This window comes from Haematobia irritans, chromosome 1 (genome assembly GCF_050003625.1).
Source record: "Haematobia irritans isolate KBUSLIRL chromosome 1, ASM5000362v1, whole genome shotgun sequence".
Lineage (NCBI taxonomy): Eukaryota > Metazoa > Arthropoda > Insecta > Diptera > Muscidae > Haematobia > Haematobia irritans.
The window spans coordinates 110,914,547-110,921,057 of NC_134397.1; the positions used below are offsets into that span (position 1 = coordinate 110,914,547).

Sequence of the window (6,511 nt, forward strand, 5' to 3'; positions counted from 1 at the left end):
ATTTGGTGATAAAATGGCTGGGAAAGCTTGGGATGATGGCGAATGAAGCGTGAATGATGGAGGATTTTGGACCTTGAGCGTTGTTTTTTTTGAAAGTTAAATAAAGTCTGATCTGAAGTTTGTTGAAATAAAAATACAAGCGAGACACTCGCTACGAATGTAAACAAATGTATATGTTTATTCATTTCAAGGAAAACTGATACGAATATAGTGGAAAAGCATAGTGGAAGCAAATTTATTTGATACAAACGCAATCCAAATTGATATAAATTAAATACGAAAACCAGTTAAATCTGAACTATACATGTTTATTGAGCTAAAATTGGCGAGATTAAAGCATATAAACTTAAATCTAAACTTAGACACTAAAAAAGTAAAATAAACTTATAGCTAAACTTAAACGCTAGGTTAGGTTAGGTTAGGTTATGTGGCAGCCCGATGTATCAGGCTCACTTAGACTATTCAGTCCATTGTGATACCACAGTGGTGAACTTCTCTCTTATCACTGAGTGCTGCCCGATTCCATGTTAAGCTCAATGACAAGGGACCTCCTTTTTATAGCCGAGTCCGAACGGCGTTCCACATTCCAGTGAAACCACTTAGAGAAGCTTTGAAAACCCTCAGAAATGTCACCAGCATTACTGAGGTGGGATAATCCACCGCTGAAAAACTTTTTGGTGTTCGGTCGTAGCAGGTGTTCGGTCGTAGCAGGAATCGAACCACGGTGGCTCCCAACTTAAACGCTAAAAAAAGTTAAATAAAACGTATAGCTAAAGTTAAATGCTAAAAGAGAAAATTAAACCAAACTTAAAGCTAGACTTAAATGCTAATTGACCTGGAACGAAAGGAAACAAGAAAAAAGGAGAACTTTAGTGAAAAGCAAATGAAATATAATAAAAGAAATAAATTTTAAAAGATAAAAAAGGCAACCTGGAAAGAAAAAAATCGAAGAAAGACATTTTAATTAAGAGGAAGTAACCGTCAAGTAAAGTTATTACGATACTTACCGAGCGTCCACCTCGATTCATCACCTCATTTGCGGCCCCAAGCATTACCGGCAGACAGGATTCATATGACCCATTTCCATTCGTTGGTATCAATTTCATTGCTGTCATCATCATCAGTTGGGTATACTTGCATTGCGCTGGTCATCCTACAGTGCCCAGGTATCGTGCTACTTTCGTTTTCGTAGTCTTACAAAAACTTGGACAGAAACGTATTTTGGACGTTGACGGACGGACAGACTGGCACTTTTCCACTTCTGTAAATAAAAATTGTTTGAATATTAATAAGCGTAGTAGTACATTTTCACTAGATTGCTGTAGGGTATTAAGGGGATTGTCATTAACAGTTGGGTTTTATAAATAGTGCCAGATTTGGGCAATAGTGTTAGGCTGAGCTCACCCTAGGAATTTATTTAATCTACGTGGACAAAGAAAGTGTGTCCCCCATAGAAGTGTTTAATGTGTTCCCCATAAGACTCTAGACCGGACTGTGATTGCTTGTAAAAGTTTGATCTGAAAAAAAAAAATACAAATTTTTATTGACAGAATGTTACTTGACGTTATACTATACTTACCTTATCTTGACGGACGGACGGAAAAGACAGGAAACGAAAAGGAAGAAGACTGGAAGTTTTCATCATTCATTCCTGGGAAAGAAGCAATAATAATTAATAATGGAATTTTTATATGTTTTGATTTTGGATTTTGTTTAATTTGAATATTTTGTTAGAATTAGTTTCAATAAATCATAAATATTTATAACGTTATGAACTGAAATATTTGCCTTTGGAAATTAATTTAAATATGGGGGAATAAGGGAATTTTAAAAAGGAAAAGGTAAAAGGTGATTTGAAGAACAGGTGAGTAGCATTTGGGGTGTCCCGAGTTGATGGGCCACGGGGACACCATGGTTGGGGAGGGTCAGGCCACGGCATGCCTTGGAAAACCGGCATGCCAGCAAGCCAATATGGGTGGTAAGTTGTGTGGATATTAATTTTTGTGATACGTACCTGTTGATCTTTGTGCTGTCCTCCAAAGCTGGTTGAATGTTTAGTTTTTTGTCACCTGCCAGAGGACTGAGTTGCCAATGAACCGCGCCCCACAGACTGAGCCAAAAGCCGGCAACACCGTTCAGCAACCAGCGTACGGCAACTCGGTTCCTCCCTCCAGATGGTGGTAGCCTCCGGGCTGTGACAAATTATCTAGAACAATCACTTTGACGTTTCTGCCTATCTCGTAATTTAGCTGACAGAGGCCCTGCCAGCATTTCAAAGTTCCATTTCATCCTCATCGCTACCACAGACTCGTAAATGTCACCACAACCATCGCATATCAAAAAGTGCAAAATGTACATGAAAGTATTTTGCCATCACTACTGTTAGAAGAGCCATTTTATTTTTTGTGAAACGCCAAGCGCAACCAGCTTGTTATATTTTATTTAAATAAAAACGAAACTAAAGTTCTGAAAACATAGATATTACGCTTACAATTGTGAAAGTGAACAATTTTCGACTTTCCAAATAGAATAAAGTGATCGTTTTTCAAATATTTTTCCAGGCACGCTGTCTCCATCGAAAATAAACAAACTGGCTGATAGACGCTGCAATATGCAACTCAACATCATTGTTTTATTAATGCAAAAAAATTATGTTAAATGTGATGAGATAAACCGAAAAATGTTATATTTATAAGAAATTATAAATCTTTAATCAAATCAATAAACATCTACACAATCGTGTTTTACTTGACCACAATGATTCTTCTACAATTATCTTAAAATGCACTTTTTCTGATAGTTTGCAGGGGTTCTTATTGGCGTCCTTCGAAATAGATCTAAATAGGCACCTAATAATTGCACTGATGAGAAACTTTTTCGTAGTAACTTGGCGTGGTACAACTTCTCAATAGTGACGGCGCTTTTCCGACGAGTTTTTGATGTCGTATATGATTGTTTTCGACGTAGTGGGGATTCTCAGAAGCGCCCCCAAATTCAAAAAATGTTGGCAGGGGGGTTGTGCTCATATTACTACACACCCATAGAAAAATTATTACCATACGGGCTCAAATCGATACCGTACGTTATTGATAGTTAGCCAACCCCATATGGTACATTATCAATACCGAATGGTACAGGCGGTACGCAAAGCATGAAAGTACCATTCGGTATTATAAAAGTACCAATATGATATTGAAAATAATACCTAAGCGGTACTATTATTTATACCATAAAGGTATTGATGTATAAACAGTGCGGTATTACCAAATAATACCAAAATGGTATTGGTTTAATAATATTTAGTTTAATAAAATACACGTAAAATGTCTTTGTTACGTACTTCATTTAATACATAACATACATACAAAAACCTAATCATGTCTCCATTCAAAATTTAATTTCTCCCAATCCAGCTCCATGTCGCAATTCAGGCACAGCATCCCTCAAGTAATTTCTCCATGCTAATTTTTTCTCCCAATTCAGTTCCATGTCGCAATTCAGGCACTGCATCCCACAAGTCGTCTGTTGTTGTATTTGGAAGGTTTTTGTATGTCAGTTGCGCATCTAATTATAGGATGATCGAATTAGAAAACATAAATAATTCTAAAAACATATTATACTTACCTATACTTCGCATTATTCACTGAATTCATTTAATTTTCGTCATCTTATCCCAAACTATTGTTATTTACAAGCCAATAAACACAAGCATTGGAGAAATACTTATATTCAATACGCTTTCAAACATTTTTTCAAAGAATTAGATTAGAATGTTATTTGAGAAATTGTTTAGAAAATCGCGTTCTCAACAAAAAACAGGCATTACCCTCAACAGTAGAATTCAACACGTTAGCAACAATTTCTCAACATATTACCAACAACTTTTCAAACTAAATTTCATTTTAACGCTTCAAACCTATTGGAAAATTTGTTGAACGCAAGCAATTTGCAAGGCCATTTGAATTAATGTTGATGATGGGATTCATTATCAAATTGATTGCCGTTACCTATGAAAAATGCTCATCCTTGTGTTTGTTGGGATGAAAAAAAACTAAACTACCAAGGCGACCAATTACAATTGGTCGCAACGTCTACATATTATGTGTTACGTCGTTGTGATAGTTAATACCACAATAATACGGGATGTAAATTATTTGATACAAACCCTGCCAGCATTTCAAAGTTCCATTTCATCCTCATCGCTGCCACAGATTCGTAAGTGACACTGCAACAATCGCCAACTGTGATAGTATTTTGCCATCACTATTCGCATGAAAGTACTTTGCCATCACTATTGTTACAAGAGCCATTTTATATTTTTTGAAACACCAAGCACATCTAGCTTCTTATAATTTATTTAAATAAAAACGATAATGAAGTGCTGGAAACATAGTTATTTCGCTTAAAATTGTGAAAGGTATATGTGAACAATTTTTGATTTTCCAAATGGAATAAAGTGATAGTTTTTCAAATATTTTTCCAGACACGCTGCCTCCATTGGAAATAAAAGCACTTGCTGATAGACGCTACAACATGTAACTTGCAACTTGTAACTCAACATCAATCTTTTATTAATGCATAAAAATATGTTAAATGTGATGTGATAGTCGTATAAATGTTATATTTATGAGAATTTATAAATGTTTAATAAAATCAATAAACATCTAAACAATCGTGTTTTACTTGACCACAATGTTTCTTTTACAACTATCTTAAAATGCACTTTGTCTGATTGTTTGAAGGGGCTCTTATTGGCGTCCTTCTAAATGTATCCAGAAGGGCACCTAATAATTGCACTCATGCGATACTTTTTTGTAGTAACTTGGCGTGGTACAACTTCTCAATAGTGACGGCGCTTTTCCGAGGAGTTTTGGATATCGTATATGACTGTTTTCGACGTAGTGGGGATTCTCAGAAGCGCCCCCAAATTCAAAAAATTTTGGCAGGGAAGTGGTACCAAAATTAAAAGGTAACGTGAATCAATTTAGTAATACCGAACGGTAATGGCCACATACCGCCTTTTTCTACCAGTGCAACAATAACAAAACAAAAGGGGTTACTACAATTGTAAAACTAAGAACACAAAAGATGTTTAGGAAAGTACTAGAAAATAAAGATTTGTTTTTGAATGCGATGACGTAATTTGACCGTTACAATTTGAAATTTTAAATTAACGGAAACTAATTTGAATAAACTTAAATAGAAATATCAAATTCGTAACAACATTTTTTGCGAAACGATAACGTCATAAGATAAAACTTTCTTTAAATACAATTTACACAATCGAAAGTTAATGAAAACTTTTACTTAAATTTTTTTTTATTTGAAAGTTTCTTTTGTATAAACCAAAATACCCAAAACAATTAATTATTTCAATTATATTAAAAATCATTGTTTATTCCATATTGTATTTCGACAATTTTTCACTAATATACCTTTCACAGTTTTAAGCTTAATAACAATGTTTCACCTCTGATTTTACGTTTCCTTCATATAATGTAAAAAAAAACTATTTGCTCTTGGTGTTTCACAAAATATCAAAATATATGAGAAGACGATGCACAGTGGTGGTGAAAAATGGTTCACCTTGGGAGAAAATAATTTTCGTATGTAATTTACATAAGAAATTAGCATATAAGACCCAAATTGAATCATCTCACCCTGCCAGATCTTACTAGAGACTATGGAAATGTGGATTGGCCGACACTGAAACATATGTATAGTCAGGCTTGTAATATGGGTATCTGGCATTTTCTTTTCAATTGCGTAATAATACCAATTCCTTAATCTTCATGTCCAATTAGCTCGTATTAAAATTGTAATAAACCTGTCAGCATTTCAAAGTTCCATTTCATCCTCATCGCTACCACAGACTCGTAAGTGATACTGCAACAATCGCCAACTGTGATGGAAGTGTATGAAAAAGTATGAATTGTACATGAAAGTATTTTGCCATCACTATTGTTACAAGAGCCATTTTATATTTTATGAAACACCAAGCGCAACTAGCTTCTTATCCCTGCCAGCATTTTTTGAATTTGGGGGCGCTTCTGAGAATCCCCACTACGTCGAAACAATCATATACGACATCAAAAACTCGTCGGAAAAGCGCCGTCACTATTGAGAAGTTGTACCACGCCAAGTTACTACGAAAAATTTTCTCATAAATTAGGTGCCTATTTAGATCAATTTCGAAGGACGCCAATAAGAACCCCTGCAAACTATCAGAAAAAGTGCATTTTAAGGTAATTGTAGAAGAATCATTGTGGTCAAGTAAAACACGATTGTGTAGATGTTTATTGATTTGATTAAACATTTATAATTTCTTATAAATATAACATTTTTCGGTTTATCTCATCATATTTAACATAATTTTTTGCATTAATAAAAGAACGATGTTGACTTTTTGGTAGCAAGTTACATATTGCAGCGTCTATCAGCCAGTTTGTTTATTTTCGATGGAGACAGCGTGCCTGGAAAAATATTTGAAAAACGATCACTTTATTCTATT

General features: G+C 34.7%; 1 long non-coding RNA gene across 1 annotated transcript; it reads right to left on the reverse strand.

Moving 5' to 3' along the window:
- Positions 1–287: 287 nt before the first annotated feature.
- LOC142241344 (uncharacterized) lies at positions 288–1,634 on the reverse strand. The gene is made up of 3 exons (XR_012723587.1): positions 1,405–1,634; positions 1,008–1,261; positions 288–930 (listed from the first exon to the last, which is right to left on the reverse strand). It is a non-coding gene; the product is annotated as an uncharacterized LOC142241344 (long non-coding RNA).
- Between the last annotated feature and the right edge of the window lie 4,877 nt (positions 1,635–6,511).